The 20,659-nt window shown below is 42.0% G+C and overlaps 1 protein-coding gene across 1 annotated transcript in view; it reads left to right on the plus strand.

Moving 5' to 3' along the window:
* ITGAE (integrin subunit alpha E) overlaps nucleotides 1-20,659 on the plus strand; it is an 847,690-nt gene that overhangs the window by 756,984 nt on the left and 70,047 nt on the right. The window lies entirely within an intron of this gene.

The following is a 20,659-nucleotide window of genomic DNA, read 5'->3' on the forward strand; positions in this document are numbered from 1 at the left end:
AAAAAAATGACGTTTTGCAACTTCTATCTGATCTGCATTAAGCAGCACACATAGAAGTTTCAAAACGCCATGAATGATTGTTTATGTGAAGGAAGGGAGACCTTCCTGCACATAAACAATACTTTTACCCCACTCCCAACTCCGACACCCTTGCACTTTGGTGCAAGGGTGCCTGCGTTGGCGCTAGGCAGCTGAACTAAGCACCAGCGCTAGTTGAAATGCAGGGGTGCGCCTCGTTCTTGTGAATACGGCGCATCCCTGCGTTTTCAGAATGGAGAAGCGTGGCGTTAGCAATGTTTGCCTAATGCCACACTTCTCCATTTTATTTTAAATATGTCCCTAGAAGCTCTCTCTCCTCTGTTCTGCTCTTTGTCAAAGAAAACGTTTGCCACAACATGAGAAACTCTGGTTCTAATTGACCGACACCACAGGTCACAGGAGTAGGCATGAATCACACCTGGGTGTCAGCCTACACTGGAATATCCCTTATGAAGGTTCAAAGGAAAGGCCTAAGCCTTCCTCTCTATCAAGTTTCCCTGGTTCACAGTGTCAACCTTGTCAGTCAACATTTCTCCGACAATGTGCCCATGTCCCACTGACTAGCAACACATTCTGGAATTGAAATAAGCCTTTTATGTGCACGAGGATGCTCTGCTACCTTTATTACAGTTAATTTTACCAACCCATCCCTCAGGAATGTCAGAGGAACACATTTCCTGACTGAGGGTTGCAGTCCACACCTTTCCTAAACTCTTCAGGCCCTGTGTTTGCAAAATGGAACACCCTTGCCTCCATGTCATATATCATACACAGGAACACAAGACCCAGCACTCACATTCAAGTATCATGCATTTTCCGGCCCTACACTCAATCCATGTAGGCCCAGAGTGAGCTAAGTATACAGCCACAGAACTTTAAATGAACAAGTATGTTGACACCACTTAGCTTGTGTCAAAATGTGCCCTAAGTGTAGCCTGTTAAATACCGTTTATGTTTACAGAGAAAAAAAAAAATATATATATATATATATATTTGTATATATGTATATACGTGTGTGTGTGTATATATATATATCCAGTTACCGATATGGCGTTTATTTTTTCAAATCACGGTGCAGTCGATCATAACACGTTTCGGCCAATGCAGTGGCCTTGGTCACATGATCGCATTACGAAAAAGTGAAGATTATATTGGCTACCCACGTACCATGTGACTATTGGTCTGCTATAGGCATGGACATGGAAGAAATACTTGTTATATACATAACACAGGAGTAAAAGTGAAAAAGAATTCATGACAGAATACAAACGTTGTTAAAAGGATTGAAATCTAAATTCAAACATTCCCACTGATAATAGTAACGAAAATTCGTTATACCTGGCATTCTGTTATAATACATTCAAGCTAAGCCATAAAAACATCAATATATGACATAAAATGCGCAAATGCAGAAATATACTGTGTTTAAAAATATGGCGATATGTTGCAGGAGTTTAAAATCCAAAAATATCCTTTTGTAGTATTCTGTAAAAACATAGAGAGTAGTTAAACTTCATCAATCCCATGTTGTAGTATCTAAGTACAACTCTAATAACATGTACAAATACAGGAATGTAAATATAGTATAAAATATCTTCTATTAACAATGAAGCATCAGAGTGCAACATCAGTAAAAAAGTCAAGTCTAAAGTGCAATGTCAATGTGCAGAAATCAGTGCAAAAGGATGTGCAAATGTGCAGTATTTAAATATAGTGCAAAGGTACAAAAGTGAGGGCTAAAAACTATGTGAAAAAGCAGCGGATGTAATAATGCATTGTAGAAACTATGCCCTAAAAACAGAATAAATTTACATGTACGCGTCATCCTGAATAACATAGGTACAATTTACTCACTAGGGATCCCCCTAGTGTAGAACTAATCGGAGAGGTGGAGCGATATTGGCGAAGCGTCTGAGTTACGTAAAACGTTCACACATGGATATCACAAATGCAACATTTCTAAATAATGTAAAGGTCATGATAGAAACTGGTACCTGTCAGTGCAAAGATATAAATAGCTAAGTATACAGCCACTGAACTTTAAATGAATGGGCCCATGATTCAGGTGAAAACGCCTGGTCACACTACTGAGCGCCGTGAAACACAAAATGAGTATGTTGACACCACTTAGTTTGTGTCAAAATGTGCCCTAGGTGTAGCCTGTTGAACGTTTGTGTCTACATAGAAAAAAATAAAATATATATATATATATATAGAAACACACCTGATCCTTAGTAAACTTGCAGCTTTCCTTTTCGCCGACCCAGTCACCAAGGAATCACAAACCACGGATTTAAAGCAGCAATAAGTTTATTTCAGCTGTAGAATCCTTTGAAGACGCGTTTCGGGTGTCACTCGCCCTTGTTCACATCAACGAATAGAGGTAAAATTGCCATTTTTAAATTGTGATGCTACACCCATGTGACCACACAACGTGAATAAACATGAACACAATACTGCACACATTCGAATGTAAGGTAAATATCTAAAAGGATGTCTCAGTCTTTTTACTGTGATGTCATTGCCTTCATTTCAAAAAGTGCCCCTTAATTCAACATTGTTGCTGTGTTGAATTAACATCCTATTTGGTTAGGGTGAAAACGAAATTAGTGCATGTCAGACATAATATGCATAAAATGTCCTTAAGAATTCATATTGAATTTCTTCTCAAAATCGGGAACACCAGATCCTGAGATAAATCTCATAATATATAGTTGTATGGACGGCACATTGCAACCACTCATATGAATTTCATCTGTAACAAGATAGAAATATAAAATATATAAATATATTTAGAATATTAAAAACCATTCAGTAATATTATTGATAATACTTATGTGCAAAGTTGCTGTCATTTCAATCTACAACCTATAGACAAGGATCCGGTAATGCTGATATTTCTGCATAAATGCAAGTATACGACTATCATCTAATATATATCATATATATATATATGTATATATACATACATATACATATATATGTGAAGGTAAAATCGTCTGAATTGCTGCCTTTATCGAAAAGATGAAGAACGGACCCAAGGATCAGTGCCAATCAAGTTAGTTTATTTGAATATCTTCGAGCCAGTCCGACATGACGCGTTTCAGCCCCCACTCGGGCCTTGATCACATGACGCGTTGCAAAGGGAAATAGCAGCATTTAAAGGGAAATACATCCGGATATGACCTTAGTGTGATGTTGTCATGGACAGTGAAGAGTTACTTGAAATCATCCATACAATTTTCTCTCATCATTACGGTACAAATAAATGAGGTACTTTGCACAATGTAGATATAGCATGGCTCTTACAAATATCTATAGACAAATAAATATATAAATATAAATAAATAAATATTCTTATCAAAAATAAATATTTGAAATTTGTAAAAACACCACATAAATACAGCAATATCCATAAAATACCACAGCTGTAAAAATTGAACCAAATACATCTATCTATGGATAATAGATAAAATAATTCATTGTGCAATGTGATGATTTCGGAACAAATTGACCCCCATGTGATAACAGGAGTTAAAGTGCATGCTGTCCTTCTGTTCAATGATGAATGCCCAAGTGGGCCAATACACATCCCAAAATGGTCATAAAATCACTTTACAATGTAATCCCAAAATTTCCCGCTAAAACTCATTGGGTGTTAATAAAACAGATTTTGATTGTGTATATTAAAAAACCACCCAATGACAAACAAGGCAAGGAATGTCTACCCTGTCTCATTGCAAATCCCACACCAAGAATATATCTAAAAAATTCTTCTGAAAACTATACATAAGTTGTTACAATCTAGATTGGAGTTCTTATTATTATTTTCCATTTTTTGTTTTGCTTTTCTTTAAATATTTATTGATATTCCTCTATTCATAATCTATTGATTTATGGGTTCCATTGAATACGTTGTTATGCCCCCTCAAATTTATACTGTATCTCTTCTCAATATTTAACCCAAAAGCAAGCTGCAGAAAAATCCATGCTTGCTTCTTCTAATGACTATAGGAAAAGATGGAAAGAACTCCTATAAAAAAGTCTCCAAATTCTTTACGGGATGACAACATGAGCCCACATTGTATCCCCTCCAAAGAATGGCTTAAGGTAAAAAGAGCTATAAACAAGTAAAAAAAATCCTCACTTGAGTTCAGACCTATCGGATTCTTCGTGTCTAGTTCTAAAATATATCTAGTTTCTAATAACCGAAGTTTAGCCTCCCGATTGCAACCCCGTTTCATCGGTAATACTGAGTCGATGACATAATATTGTAGGAAACTGGGATTGCCATTGTGTTTTTGTTCGAAATGCCTTGCTACGGGGTAGGCCTGATCCTTGTTGGAGATGGCTCTGATGTGCTGCAATATTCTCTTGTGAGCCGGCAGCTTAGTGCTGCCCACGTATTTAAGCCCGCAGGGACATTCTAGCACATAAATTGCAAATTCGGTTTTGCACGTAAGTCTTTTGTTAATCTCAATAGGTGGCGATTTAAATGGACTTGAAAAATGAGTTTTGCTGCAACCAAATTTGCATGCTTTGCAGCTAGAGCATTTCCTGAAGCCTTTCATTTGAGACATCCAAGTAACTGCGGGAACAGACTCAGGGCTATTTTTTACTAGACCATCACTCATTGAAAATGCTTTTCTGAATGTTATGGCTGGTTTACAATTGATGGTACCCCCAATAACCGGGTCGCCCTGGATCAAATTCCAATTGCGGCTAAAAATCTTCCTTAGTTCTTGATGTTGCCTGCTAAAAGTAAGGATTACTCTCGATTGGAAGCTAGAGGTCTTTTCCAATACCTTGTCTGATCTAACCTTTGGTGACATTGCTTTAGATCTAGATAAAAGTCTTGTTTTTTGAATGGCATATTCAACTGACTTGAGAGAGTAACCCCTAGCAAGGAATCTCTGTTTACTTGCCTCCTGGGCAATGTCACATTCTGAATCAGAACTGCAAATGCGCCTGATGCGGAGCATCTCCCCATAGGGGATGCTCCGAATGAGGTGTTGAGGATGGTGACTTGAGGCATGCAAGATAGTGTTGCCTGCAGTCAACTTCCTGTAAAGTCTAGTGGCTAATGTATTGTTGTCTACAAAAATCTCAACATCTAAGAAACATATCGCTTGTTTGCTGATTGAAGATGTAAACTCGAGATTGAAACAATTAACATTGAGTAAGTCTACAAAATCCTTTGCACCCTGCTCTGTGCCCCTCCAAACAAAGAACAAATCATCAATGTACCTCAAATATAACACAGCGTGTTCCTTAATGATAGCCAGGTGGTCACCCTTAAGGACCTGCTCCTCCCACAACCCCATGTGTAAACATGCGTAGCTGGGGGAGAAGCAGGCCCCCATCGCAACACCTCTAATCTGATGATAAATCTGATTATCAAACAGGAAAAAGTTCTTCTCCAAACACGCAGATACCATCGACATGAGCATTTTGTTATGTGCTGCGCAGTTCATAGGTCTCAAATTTAAAAAATGTTCTATTGCTTTGAGACCATCGCAGTGTCTTATCGAAGTGTATAAGGAGGTCACATCTAAAGTCATCAAAAACATATCATCACCCCACGATAAATCGTCAATTTTGCGGAGAAAGTCTGAAGTGTCTTGTACATATGAGGCTAAGTTACAAACCCATTCCTGTAAGAAAAAGTCTATGTACTTGGAGGAATTTTCCATTATGCTGTTAATGGCTGAGATTATCGGTCTACCTGGTGGAATTGTGGTGCTCTTGTGCACTTTGGGAATCAGATCAAATGTAGGGATAACTAGGTATTCCTTCTTTAAGAACCGATATTCTGCCTCTGTCAATAATCCTCCACTCTTCCAAGCCAGGAGTTTTAAGTAATGTTCTTGCCATGCCGCTTTAACCACATTAATATTGCTCTTCCGATAACATGCTATATCATCAAGTTGTAATTTCGCTTCATCCATGTATAACTGGCGTGGCCATAGGACTACATTTCCGCTCTTGTCTGCCTGTCTCACAATTACATTGGTATCAGATCCCAGTTTTTTAATGAGATTCTGGTAGTTAAGGTTGTGTTTGTTTCTACTGCGAAAAGTCCTATTAGAAGATGTATACAGCTTTTTCAGATCTTGGGTCACCAACTCGTGGTATACATCCAAATTATCGTGCAAAAAAATGGACTGAAAGGTAGATTTAGGTTTGAATGGGGTTTCACAAGTTCCTCTATTGTCAATTAGTACTGGCTCCCTTGTTGTGATTCCTTCCACTTGCTCTGCAACTAGAGACCAAGCATCTTAAAATAAAGCTGCATCCCCGCTGTGAGTAAAGGAGGACTGTTCGGGTTAGAGGTAGAAGGGATTGTGGCCTTTTTGGGTTGGAGTATGTGGAATTTGTGTAACTTAAGCTTTCTCACAAAGCAATAGGTGTCTAATCTGGTATCCACATAGTTGAAGTCACATGGTGGACAGAATGATAATCCCAAGCTCAATTTTCTCTTCAGCTGAAGATATCTGTACATTAGTTAGATTAATTACTGCATTTGGGTAATTACTGCTGTTCAATTTTTGTTTTGAAAGCGATTCCATCTCCCCCTTGACGCTTTTCTGCCCACATTTTTGTTTTTGTTTTCTTTTGGCACATTTTCTTCTCTGATTTCGTTTGTAATTGTGTCTTTGTTCTTTGCTGCTAAAGGTCCACGAGGTCTTAGGGTCTCTCGTCTGTCTTGACATAAGCAGTCGACCTCCTGGGCGAGGGATAGTTTGATAAACCCCAATTGTTGTGTTCTAGTGGCATCCCCTTCGAGATCACTTTCCGCAGCCGAACTGAGTTCTGAGGCCGAAGTAGATAGTGCTGTTGCTTCACCTATATTTCTCTGTGTGGGCCTCTTACCCCTCGCTTTGACCGCATCATATTTGCGTGCATATGTGAATATTTGGCCGTTCTGGTAGTCAGCGCGGTCCCTTTCAAATTTAAAAGCTTTTCTCCGTTTAATTGCGTCTTCATCTTTGCTCAGGCGGGCCAGCATATCGTCCCTCAATTTCTTTGTTTGTTCATTCTTTTCCATTCTGTCAATCTCAACTTCCAGAGCGTCAATTTGTATTTGTAACTTCGCTCGGTCACTTTCCGCATATTTGATTAAAATCGTCATCAGTTTGCTCGAAGATGCCAGATTCGTTTCTGCCCATTCGGCAAGCATTGCCGGGTCTGGATTAGGGGTGGGCGGAATTTGCGTAATTGCGTTACGCAAATCTCCGCGAAACGGTAAAAAATCTCCGCGAACACGCAGAAATTCCGCGAACACGCGGAATTGCTTGTTCGCGATGCTTTTTTCCTGTTCGCAATTGCTGTTAGCGTGCTCGAGGAGAAATATCTCGCGAACACGCATTTTGAGAACGCGAACAAGCAGAAATTTCGCGAAGTCGCGGAAAGCAGACTTTTGAGCAATTTTGCGTTCTCCGCGGAACGCGAAATTCCGCAAATTCCGCAAATTCCGCGAGCGGAACGGAATTTGCTGCCCAGGCCTAGTCTGGATTCTCATAGCTCGGCGCCAGGGTGATTCTCAGACCTTCAGGAACTCTTCCTACGTCCAAGTAGCGGGATAAAGACCTGTGTTCCCACCACCTGGACTGCTCTGCTCGCATGAGTTTCTCCAATTTTTTGTAATGCTCTTTAACGGTAGCACATCTTGGTTGGCTCATAGGGCTTTCACTCCATATTGACTCCCCAGCCGGGGTGTCCAGGAACATAGAGCTTGATGCCTCCTCTCGGTGTCGCAACGCGTCGGCGGACATGTTGGCTAAATTGGAATAATTAACAATACACTTGTGATTGCGGTCGTGGATTCGCGGCGCAATGTCCCAATCACACGCCGTGCACTCTCCCCACTGGGATGTCTGTAGTCTCCTACCTTTGCCAAATGCCAGGAACACTTCTCCGGTCGGCCGACCATGAACGTCCCAGCTTCCGTGGCAGAAGTAGGTAATTGATACAGTTCTCAGGGGCTACGGCGGCTTCCTCCTCTCGAGAGTATCCAAAAAGGTTCCGGAAACCGGAATCAACTGCTTCCTGCCGCTGTGCCCAAAACAAAGGGGAGGGGTTCCGTTCGTACCGCTGAAGCTCCTCGGTAATTTAGATGAAGGTAAAGATCGTCTGAATTGCTGCCTTTATCGAAAAGACGAAGAACGGACCCAAGGATCAGTGCCAATCAAGTTAGTTTATTTGAATATCTTCGAGCCAGTCCGACATGACGTATATATGTATGTGTGTATATATATGTTTATATATATTCACTTAAAAAACCATAGGTTTCACACATGTTATAGTTAGCTGGACATTTCATTCGTAAAAAAACCAATGAAATTCCCCCGTTATAGTTACTGCAGGCAACTATAACTCACGCGACCGCAATCCTCTGCTGATGACGTCAGATATTACATCACTGTATTTAGACACTTATTTACCCATGTCTTCTTCCATTAATCTTTAGCTATACATATATTACAAATATTTATTTTTCAGAAAGACACATATGTCATCAGTGATGTAATATCTGACATCATCAGCAGAGGATTGCGGTCGCGTGAGTTATAGTTGCCTGCAGTAACTATAACGGGGGAATTTCATTGGTTTTTTACGAATGAAATGTCCAGCTAACTATAACATGTGTGAAACCTATGGTTTTTTAAGTGAATTTGCAAGGTTTTTTAAATGCTAATTCGTAACTATAACGTGTGTGAAACCTATGGTTTTTTCAGTGAATTTGTACGGTTTTTTAAATGCTAAGTCATGTTTTTATTATTTCTATTTTTTTTTTCTGGTTTTACACCGTGCACGCTCTGTGGGCACTCGGTGCGTGAACGGTGCTCGCAGTGCGCGCAGGGTGCGCGCACCTCACGATTTTAAAAAAAAAAAATTGTTTTTTTCTCCCTTGGGGTTCCTTCTGTGACCCCCTGACCAAGGCTAGGAGGTCAGGAACTGTCCACTCTGCCCCCTTTTCACGTTCTCCACCTTTGTTTTTCACCCCCTCAGACTGCGCGAGACAAAGTGGCGGCCGACACTTCCTGGTTTCGACCGATTCAAATGTTTACCGACATCTAACAACCAATCAGAATTGCGCTCGCGCACGGCAGGGTGCGCGCACCGTGCGCGCACGGTGCGCGCGTATAGATATTGATATGCTTTTAAATGCTATTTTCTCAGGAAATACTAAACAGATTTACACCAGACCTGCAAAAAGCACTTCCTTGACCTTATGGCTACCTCTCTGCCAAATTCCACGTAATTCTGTTCAGCCGTTCGGGCTGTAGCTGCGTCTAAAGGTCCTATGGAAAAATGCATGGGGAAAACGCGTTTTGGGACCCCCCTTTTTTCTCGGCCCCCACTTGACGAATCACCCCGAGACTTTCAGGGTAGGAGCTGAACGGAGCGCCCCATTAGTTTAGAAAATTTCGCGAGGATTCGTCAACCGGCGCCAAAGTTATTCAAAATAGAATTTTGAGATTTCCTATGGAAACTAGGTTGTAACTATAACTATCTACTGGCGACCGCCAGTAGATAATATATGTGTGTTTATATATATATATATATATATGTGTGTGTGTGTATATATATATATATATATATATATAGTTAGGTCTGGCAATCTAGTAATAATATCTTACGTTACATTAAAAAAACCTCAAAAATTCACTGAAAATACAAAGGGTTAAAGTCAGGCCAAAATGTCAGTTAAAACATAATGTTTTAAACTAAAAAATTAACTGAAATTCACCTGTTATACTTAACTGAAGTAAATATAAGTTGCTCCCTTGCCATGCACAGTGTTGTCATCAATGATGTACTTTAATATCTTATCAGTGATGTTATCAAACTGCATGACGTCATAAGCAGTGCATGGCGAGGGCGGAAGTTATAGTTATGTAAGTCAACTTTAACTGGTGAATTTCAGTGTTTTTTTTTTGGTTTAAAACATTAGCTTGTAACTAGGCCTGGGCGGTAAATTCCGCTCCGCTCGTGGGATTTGCGGAATTTTGGCAATTCCGCATTCCTCTGAGAACACAGAATTGCCCAAAATTCCGCGATCCGTGGCGTAGAGGAATTTTTTCCTTGTTCGCGCTTTCAAAATGCATGTTCGCACGCGCGGTAGCGACTTACCGGGATCCCTGAGTTCGCCGACGAGTTTTCCTATCCGTTCGCATGCGCCACAAGATTTTGGTAGCTGCCCGCGCGATCCCGCGAGAGTGTGCAATCGCGAACACATCATTCGGACGTGCCATTGGACATTCGCGGTCGCAAACAGTTAACACACATTGCAAAGGGGCGGGACAAGTAAAACAAGATGGCCGCGCCAATTTGCGACCGCATGGGCAAGCTCGCGAGATATTCCCCCCCAAGCACGCAAACAGCATCCCCGAACAGGAAAAACACATCACGAACGGGCGGAACAAGCAATCCCGCGTGCTCGCGGGATTCTGCATAGCTCGTGGAGATTTTTTACCGTTTCGCAGAACTTTGCGTAACGTGACTATCCAAATTCCGCCCACCCCTAGTTGTAACTGACGTTGTGACCTAACTTTAACCTTTGGTTTTTACAGTAGAATTTTGACCTATTGGTATACTCCAAGTCGCCACACCAATTTATCAATAGCCGTATTCCAAAGTACACTTTTGTAATTTGTTGGTAGTTCTCCTGTCCTTCCATGGGGCACCAAGACAACTAGAGTATGTAAAAATAGAGTCCATGCAGAGCATTATGCGGTGCTCCCGAGAGGGAGTAGGGAATATACAACATGTGGCCGCACCACTTCAGTATAGTGTATTTATAGTTGGGCACCCACCCCTATGCTGTCCCTGTCATTTTTTTAAATGTTTTGGTTTTTACTTTTTAGTGGGTGCATTCTAAACTCGTGATAGTTTAGAATGCACCCACTAAAAAGAAAAAACAAAAACATTTAAAAAAATGACAGGGACAGCATAGGGGTGGGTGCCCAACTATAAGCACACTATACTGAAGTGGCACGGCCACTCGTTGTATATTCCCTACTCCCTCTCGGGAGCACTGAATAATGCTCTGCATAATGCTAGATATATATCCCAAACACCTCCTCCAAAAGAAAGAGCAGAGGCCTCACGGGGGACTGTTCGGAAGCACCTTTAATGGAAATATGCGGCATAATGCATTTCAGCCTTGTCCGGCCTTCTTCAGATGCCTATATGTCAGGCGCTTTGAGACAACTTGATTATGAATATCCAGCAGCTTTCCCATTGGTGGAGATCTGCTCCGCCCCCCTTATCTAGTTCTTGCTCACCGATCTGCAACTCATGAGAACTACAGGTCCCAGGATGCATCCGTGATCGAGGTAGGTGCTGCTGGGGGGATATGCTGTCCAAATGGAGTTGTGGGGTGCAGGACAAACAATGGTGAAAGAAACTTGCCAATTTCCTGCTTGAATAATGTTCCTGGTGTCTCCTCGGGTCCCCAAACACCGCTTCAGCCCCACACTTCAGGCAACAAATACGGCAGAGGCAGGAGAGGCAATGCAACCCGCCCTATGTATCGCCACCGTCTGGTGTCCTGAATAGGCGGGCCGCGGACCTTCCGATACCTCGGATCCCAAACAATTCTGCAAACGCAGCCACCAGCAATGTCCGTGGCCAACTTGTAAAGTGGGGGCCTCAGAATCACGTCGCTGACTGACGTGAAAAATATGCAAAATATATATATATCACACAGCAATTCTCAACTTGAAAGGAAAATAAACCAGCACTCCAGGTTTTTTTTTTCTTGCTCAACTTTTATTTTGGAGCAATGGCATCCACGCGTTCCGGCTGTCATGCATATATATTCACCGAAAAACCAAAGGTTAAAGGGACATTATAGTTAGGAAATCAAGTTAAAAAAACTTAGAAATTCACTGAAAAAAACAAAGGTTACAGCGACGTTATAGTTAGGCTCAGATTTCACTTGTGCAAAACCATAGAAATTCACCGGTTATACTTACCTGAGCTAACTATAAGTTAGGCCCCGCAATGCACTGCTTATGACCTTAAATATTACATCACTCATGACATGGTCAGTAACATCACCGATTACATCACTCATAACATCTACAATGACATCACTGATGACATCATCCAGCAATTGTGAGTGTTTTCTAAAAGTTGCTGAGCGTTAAATATATATACTAAGACACTTCAAAAGTTAAATGAATATAGTTTGTGTACTACTAATGAGTGATACTATTTGTAATACATATTGTGTGAGTGACTGTGTGTATCCATGTGTGAGTAGGTGTCTGAGTGGCTCTATGGGTGTGTGAGTGGTTGCATGGGTGAGTGAGTGGCTTTGTGAGTGGCTGCATGGGTGAGTGAGTGGGTGAGTCAGTTGTGTATGGGTGAGCGAGTGGGTATGTTAGAGGCTGTATAGGTGAGGCTGGTGTGTGTGAGTGACTTATGGGTGAGTGAGTGGGTGCAAAATTGGTGTAAGGGCGAGTGAGTGGGTGTGTGAGTAGCTGTATGGGTAGGTAAGTGTCCGTGTGAGTGGCTGCATAGGCAAGTGAGTGCGTGGGTCTGTAAGTGACTGTGGAGGTGTGTGAGTGGGTGTGTTAGTAGTTGCATGGGTGAGTCAATGGTTATGTTGAGAGGCTGGATTGGTGAATAAGTAACAAACATGCCTCCATTGGTGAAACAAATGCCCCTTTGTGCATGTCATCTGTTACTTCAGGAAACATTGTCTTACTTGTCCTCTCCAGCACATTTCTCTGTTAAAGCCATGGGAATTTCTTTGCACGATGTTAACCCCACACAGGGTTCCGGCACATCAGTTCCAATTGGGAATGAACCGTTATCGAATAGCAATGTTGCTACAACTATCACATCTGACTGGGCAGTAATTAATCTTCCTCCTGCAGCATGTCCATATGTAACTGTCACAATAATTTATCAATAGCCATATTCTAAAGTACACTTTTGTAATTTGTTGGTGGTTCTCCTGTCCCTACTTGGGGCACCAGGACAACTAGAGTATATAAAAATAAAGTTCATACAGAGCCTTATGGGGTGCTCCCAAGAGGTTGTAGCGACTATACAACAAGTGGCTGCGCCACTTAAGTATAGTTTACTTATAATTGGGCACCCACCCCTGTCATTTTTTTAATGTTTGTTTTTTATTTTTAGTGGGTGCATTCTAAACTATCTATCTATATATATATATATATATATATATAATTCACTGAAAAAACCATAGGTTTCACACATGTTATAGTTAGCGGAAATTTTACTGATAAAAAACCTGTGAAATTGCCCCGTTATAGTTAGTGCTGGCAACTATAACTCACGCGACCGCAATCCTCTGCTGATGCTAATACTGTATTTAGACACTTATTTGCCCATGTCTTCTTCCATACATTTTTAGCTATACATATATTACAAATATTTTTTTTTCATAAAGACACATATGTCATCAGCAGAAGATTGCGGTCGCGTGAGTTATAGTTGCCAGCACTAACTATAACGGGGCAATTTCACAGGTTTTTTATCAGTAAAATTTCCGCTAACTATAACATGTGTGAAACCTATGGTTTTTTCAGTGAATTTGCAAGGTTTTTTAAATGCTAATTCCTAACTATAACGTGTGTGAAACCTATGGTTTTTTCAGTGAATTTGTACGGTTTTTTAAATGCTAAGTTACTTTACGCCATTCGAGGCGTGCGCGCCCACTTAACGCAGTTCGTTCCGTGCACGGTTTTTATCAACTTTAATAAGCCCTGTACATTTGGTGGCCTTCGGCCACCAAAAGCACAGGGGGTGGGGTCAATGTGGATAGTGTTTTTTTTATTTCGATTTTATAATTTCATGTTGCCAAAATTACGTTTTTTTTCTCTCTTAATAAGCCCTGCACATTTGGTGGCCTGCGGCCACCAAAAGCACAGGGGGTGGGGTAAGTGTGGATAGTGTTTTTTTTAATTTTAATTTTTTTACCGTACGCTTACGGTAAGCGTACGGTAAGCGTACTCCGCGAAATTGCCGAAAAAAAAATAAAACCGTTTTTGCTCTTGGGGGATGTTTGTGGACTCCCTCAACATGACTATGTGGGAGGGAGTTGTCAAAACAGCCCCGTAACATGTTTTTGGCAATCATGTTTGATAAATAACACTCAGTGCGAGAGACAAAATGGCGGACGCCGCTTCCTGGTTTCGGCCGATTCGAATGTTTACTAAGATCTAAAAGCCAATCAGAATCGCGCTCGCGCACGCCACCGTACGCTTACGGTAAGCGTACGGTAAGCGTACCGTAAGCGGGCTCAGATATATATATTGATTTAAAGGCTATTTTCTCAGAATCTACTGAACAGATTTACACCAAACCTACAAAAGGCACTTCCTTGACCTAGGGACTACCTCTCTGCCAAATTTCTAGTAATTCTGTTCAGCCGTTCGGGCTGTAGCTCGTTCTAAAGGTCCTATGGAAAAATGCATGGGAAAAACGCGTTTTGGGACCCCCCTTTTATCTCAGCCCCCGCTTGACGAATCCCCCCGAGACTTTCAGGGTAGGAGCGGAGCGTAGCGCCCCACCTATTTTGAGAAATTCGCGAGGATTCATCGACCGGCGCCAAAGTTATTCAAAATAGAATGTTGCGGATTTCCTATGGAAAAGGGGTCCTAACTATAACTACCTACTGGCGACCGCCAGTAGGTAATATATATATATATATATATATATATATATATATATATATATATATATGAGTGTAGTGATAGTTTAGAATGCACCCACTAAAAATAAAAAACAGAAACATTAAATAAAATCAAGTTAGGCCCCCCCAATGCACTGCTTATGACCTCAAATATTACATCACCCATCCATAACATGGTCAGTGATATCACTGATGAGATCACTGATAACATCTAAAATGGCATCAACAATGACATCATACAGCAATTGTGATTGTTTTCTAAAAGTGGGGTTCCGACTTTCGAGCCTCCAAGTCTGATTCTTATGAGGAACTATTTAACAAAACTTTGGACCGGTTGGTGTGCCAAACGGGCCTGTTTTTTTATCATGCTAAAGACATTTTATTTGAACGAAGGTGTGCTTGGATTGGGCATAGCATGGCTGACAGTTTGGGGGACTGTGTTGTCGTGAATTTTAGATTTCCATAGTTGGCTCATAACTTGTTTTTTAATATAAACCCTCACTTTTCACAGAGAAGCTTGATTACCCTTCTCCCCCAGGATACTTTTATAAACCCCCTCATCCCATGAGACTGATGTACCCCCCCCCCCCCCCCATAGCAGGTTCCCTGTCGGATCACCCATACACCTATCCTAAGTTTGCACGGGCATCTTAACACCCATCTGCACCTCACCCAAATATGGCATGTTTAGTACGAGTCCCAGCTAAGGCACGTCCACATGCACCCATAATCGACTCATTCAACGCAAGCAACCCTCTATTTCTACATCTAACATGTTCAAAGTTCTTTCTGACCTGGATTGACTCCTGGAAGCTGATAATCAAGACTCAAACTAGGTCACAAGAGCTATTGGTCAGGAAGCTCAAACTGCCCCCCTTAGAGCTCATTCAAGGGTGCTCATAATCCATCCTTAGCTTGAATGTATCAAGTCCTAAAGGAAATATCGACAATCCTGATTGGTGGGCGTTTGTATTTCGATTTTCATATAATTGCACTGCAGGAAACCCTCTTCTCTTACCCCTATATTTTTTGAGGGGTATGCCTGTTATACTAAGCCTGCTACTCCTTTTATCAGAGGCAGGGCCTTTGTGGTCTTTTAGTATGGGCTAGTATAAACCTTTGTGTAGACATAACAGTCAGCCGTCTTAGTTTTTAAAATACGAGATAGAGTAACTAACTTAATTTAATCAACTTTTATAACAATGATTTTACTAACTCTGCTTGCATCTTTCTTTAGTGAATTTTGTACACTCCTTATGCAAAGATTTAACTGAAAAAGTATGTATGAGTACCAATGGTGAACTGTCTCCCGAATTTTCCATGAAATGGGGGGTGCGCCAAAGCGCAGTTTATCCACTTACTTGATCTCTAACCTAGTAGATATACCAAGGATCGCAAACATGCGGGTGCCCGGGCTACTCTATGCTGATGATGAGGTCCTTTTAGCACAACTCCTAATGCTTTGAGATTACTGGTAGACCGTTTTGTCCTTTTTATGAGTAACCTTGATTTAGTGACTATCTATGGTAAGTCACATTTTATAGCATCAGTGCCCGGTAAATCCAGGTTAACCAAATTTAAACATCAGCGGCCAGGTCCTTACCAGTTTTAGAGATTTTTTGCTATTTAGGCATAGTTTGTAGCTGTCTAGGATCATGGCACTCTCATCTTAATAGTTCCTGCCTCAAACTTAGTAGGTCAGCTGGTGCAGTGCTCAATTTGCCAAGATCTGGAAGCAGAGGGGCTATTTCACCTATGCTGAAATGTACAACTCCTAATGTGTTTCTACAGCCATACATGGAGCTGGGAATTGGGGCCTACACAACAGTTCCTCCCTGCAGGTGGAGGAAAACCACACTGTCCATGGACTTCTGCAAATACCAACGTCTACTCCAAGCTATATCATCGACTCAGAGGTCAAATAGGGTCATATTGCAGACAAGGTTCAGCTGGCGCTGTTATTGATGTGGGCAGTGTATGGACTGACCCGGCAGAATCTTTGTTTACGGATTTTTCTTTGGAATGTCTCAGCCTGGAGAACGGTGCCACTATTCCGTGGCTGAGTTATATCCGCAAATCACTAGACATCCTGGGGTTGTCCCCTCTGATCAACGATCCTAATAACATCTATAGTTTGGCCAAACTAAAGGGTAAAACCACCTTTTTTGAGCACTGCGAAGAAACTAGAATGAAGGTTGAATTATCTAGATGTTTCGCTGCAGTGGAAACTGATTTATATTTAACTTTAGACCTCCCTTGATGAGAGATATCACTTTTATTGTGTTTCAGACACAGGAACAATACATTAGCTTTTGCATTTCAAAACTGTATTTAATATTGAGGCGAATGACGTATCGCTCTGTCCATTTGACCATAAATCTGAGTAGTCACTTTTGCGCTTTTTTATCCTGCCGCTTCTACAAATTTTCTTGGAAGCACTTTCTGAAGCCCCTATTGATAAAGTCAGGGCACCACCGGTGTAGAGAAGACATGTTTCACCTGCAATTATTGAATTCTTCCGATGTATGTTTTAGCATGTCCTCTTTTTTTAAATCCGCTATTAGAACTAGAAAATCTATTGCTGTGAGTGTTCTAACAAGAGAAGAACAATGATTTGGTGGTGCAGTGGCAGGGTAGACCTGGCGCCGCACCGCTAAACACGTAATCGGGCCCTAAGTGTGTTTTTAGTGTCAAAGAATTTTTATAATGTGTCATTTGTACTGTTTGATGCATTTATTCTGTGTTTTCTTTTATAACCACTGTCTGTATGGGTGTATGAGTGGGTGTGTTAGTGTCTGTATATCTGCATGAGTGGATGTCTGAGAGGATGTATTGGCCAGTGAGTGGGTGCATGAGTGGCTGTCTGGGTGAGTTAGTGGGTATGTGAGGGGATGTATGAGTGAGTGGATGTGTGAGTGGCTCTATGGATCAATGAGTGGGTGTTTGAGTATTTGTTTGGCCTGTTAATGGGTAAGTGAGTTGGTGTGTGGGAAGGGAAGTGGGTGTATGGGAGGTTGCATGGGGGTGTGAGTTGGTGAGTGAGTGGTTCTGCGCATGATCTCATCAGTGATGTCATAAACAGTGCATTGCCGGGGTCATACGTTATAGTCTGCTCAGGTAACTATAACTGCTGAATTTCAATGGTTTTATCCAAGTTAAATTTGAGCCTGCCTATAATGCCCTTGTACCCTTTGTTTTTTTTGTGAATTTATAAGTTTTTTTTAAATTCTATTTCCTAACTATAACATACCTGTAACCTTTGTTTTCTTCAGTGAACTGCTTCTTGTTCAAATTTTATTTCCTAACTGTAACCTGTAAACGTTGAGAATGGGTGTGTGAGTGGCTGTATAGGTTGGTGTGTGAGTGTATGAGTGGCTGTATGGGTCTGTAAGTGGGTGCGTGAGTGGCTGTATGGGTCTCTGTGTGGATGTGTGAGTTGTTGTACAGGTCTGTGAGTTGGTGTGTGAGTGCCTGTGTGGGTCTGTGACTGGCTCTGTGAGGCACAATGAATCTGTGAGTGGGTGCGTGAGTCTGAGTGGGTTTGTGAGTGCCTATGTGTGTCTGTGAGTGGGTGTGTCAGTGGTGGTATGGGTCTGTGAGTGTGTGTGCAAGTGCCTGTGTGGGTCTGTAACTAGGTGTATGAGTGCCTGTGTGGGTCTGTGAATGGGTTTGTGTCTGTGACAGGGTCTTTGAGTGGCAGTATGGGTCTGTGAGTGGGTGTGTGAGTGCTTGTGTGTGTCTGTAAGTGGGTCTGTTAGTAGATGCGTGAGTGTCTGTGTGGGACTGTGAGTGGGTGTGTAAGTTCCTGTGTGGGTGTGTGAGTGGGTGAATGAGTGCCTGTGTGGGTCTGTGACTGGTGCTATGGGTCTGTGATTGGCTGTGTGAGTGGCTGTGCGGGTCCATGAGTCAGTGTGTGAGTGCCTGTGTGTGTCTGTGAGTGGGTGTGTGAGTGGTGCTATGAGTCTGTTAGTGGGTGTGTGAGTGCCGTTTGGGTCTGTGAGTGTGTGTGTGAGTGCTTTTGTGGGTCTGTGAGTGGGTGTGTGAGTGGCACTATAGATTATTGACATTTGCATACTTAGGAAGAACCATGGACTCTGCTTTCACCAGAAGATGGCGAGACTGCTCTCATACACAGATAGCTGCTAAACATGCAGGTCCCTGTGTGTGAAAGCAATTGTTTAGTTTCTTTCCCTGCCAACTTGACAATGGGCAGGGAACCAGATGAAATCTCCACCTGCAGCTAGCTAGAGCAATTTCACCGCTCCAGCCTGCTGGGAGCAGAGTTTGTGTTTGGGGATTATATTGCCCCAGGGAGGTGGTGGTCCCTAGGGCTTCGAGAAGTCCAGGAAGGGGGTCCACATGCCCCCCCCTTCATTACTAAAAACAAAGCCCTGGGGAGGTGGTGGTCACCAGGGCTTCTAGAAAGCCCAGGAAGGGGCCCCCTCCTTTATTTAAAATAAAGCAGAGGAAAGATGGTGGTCCCTCAGGCTCAAACAGCCTCAGGAGGTGGCTGTGTGCGCACCCTCCTTTTTTTAATAGAATGCCCAAGGGACCTGGCCCACCAAGGAGGGCATTGTCAAAACAAGCACGGGAGTCCATGCTCACATTTTATATTTTTTTACATTTTTGCAGCAAATTCTGAATTGTTCATGATTTTGCTGCAAATATTTGGAAAACAATGTTTTTTTTGTCCTTCTGGAACCCCAGGACCAATGCTAGGGGGTTAGGGTATTTGTACCCAGACCCTTTTTCTTTTTTTTTTTTTTTTTAACATTTGTTTTGGGACTGAGCCAAGCTCAATGATGGCTGTCAACACTTCCTGGATTAAGTGTTGGCAGCCGAACTGAGCTCTGCAGATCTCTGTACGATCTCATCAGTATTCACAAATTATTCTAGGTTGTAGATACACAAATTTGGATTTCCTTTAATATTTCACAAACTACTAAACGGATTCACACCAAATCACAAAAGGCACATTCTGCTGACCAAAATCTAGCTTTTTGCCAAATTAGGTGTATTTCCATCCAGTGGTTCTGGCTGCAGGTGTGTTCAAAGACTCTATGGAAATTAACATGAGAAACACACTTTATTGCATCCCCTTTTACTTGGCCCCCACTTGAGGGTTCGCCCTGAACCTTCTCATGCACAACAAGAATCACCGGCACACTTTCTGTGGAACATTTAATGAAGATTCGTCAAAGGGCGCCAAAGATATAGGCAAGTCAAAAAACACTTTTCCAATGGCAACATGGTCCTAACTATATCTACCTACTGCCGACCGCCAGTAGGTAATATACTGTGCTGGACCTGGGACTTTTTGCAGGGTTATCCTCAAACTTTTAGCCTTCTTCCTCCTATTTTTTCGGACTTATTTTTGTTGGCTTTAGGACTCTGGGCACTTTACCACTCCTAACCAGTGCAAAAGTGCATATATACAGTATGTCTAAATTGTTTTGGTGATTGGTTTATCCATGATTGGCTTTTCTGATTTGCTAGTAAGTCCCTACAGTGGACCAGGTGTGTCCAGGGCCTGTAAATAAAATGTTGATAGTGGGCCTGCAGTACTGATCGTGCCACTCACAGGAGTAGCCGTGCGACCTTATCTGAGACCTACCACTGCAGTGTCTGTGAGTGCAGTTTTAAACTGCCATTTTGATCTGTCAAGTGCACCCACTTGCCAGGCCCAAACCTTCCCTTTTACTACATGTAAGTCATTCCTAAGATAGGCCAAGGCAGCCCCAGAGGCAGGGTGCAGTGGATTTAAAAGGAAGGACATGCACTGTTGTGTTTTACATGTCCTAATATTGAAATACTGCTAATTTAATTTTTCTCTATTACAAGGACTATCTCTTCCATAGGGTTACACAGGGATTGCCTTCTGTTAGAACCGGGACCCCTAGCTGGCTGAGGTTGAAACCTTAGGCCAAGTAGGGACCCTTGCTT

This window comes from Triturus cristatus, chromosome 3_2, assembly GCF_964204655.1.
Source record: "Triturus cristatus chromosome 3_2, aTriCri1.1, whole genome shotgun sequence".
Classification (NCBI taxonomy): domain Eukaryota; kingdom Metazoa; phylum Chordata; class Amphibia; order Caudata; family Salamandridae; genus Triturus; species Triturus cristatus.